The sequence below is a fragment of the Odontomachus brunneus genome, unplaced genomic scaffold (assembly GCF_010583005.1).
Source record: "Odontomachus brunneus isolate Ranch 3 - 2012 unplaced genomic scaffold, Obru_v1 Obru_scaffold_123, whole genome shotgun sequence".
Taxonomy (NCBI): Eukaryota; Metazoa; Arthropoda; class Insecta; order Hymenoptera; family Formicidae; genus Odontomachus; species Odontomachus brunneus.
The window spans coordinates 946,490-946,819 of record NW_022639573.1 but is presented as its reverse complement, the minus strand read 5'-3'; positions in this window follow the sequence as shown (position 1 = coordinate 946,819).

Here is a 330-nt window from a genome sequence, read left to right as displayed (position 1 = left end):
CTCTCTCTCTCTCTCTCTCTCTCTCTCTCTCTCTCTCTCTCTCTCTCTCTCCCCCTCTCTCTTTTCGTCTTTTTTAGCAAATTTTAGCTATCAAAATTCAAGTAATAATTTAACAAACACAAACAACACAACAATAAAACAATAATTAATTTGTAACCTGAGTGGCATCATATAATGGTAACTCATTACCTATTGGAAAAACTTATTGTTACCATATTGTTACATATATAATCTTGAGAAATTATTCATTACCTTATATATATATATATATATATATATATATATATATATATATATATATATATATATATAGAGAGAGAGAGAGAGAGA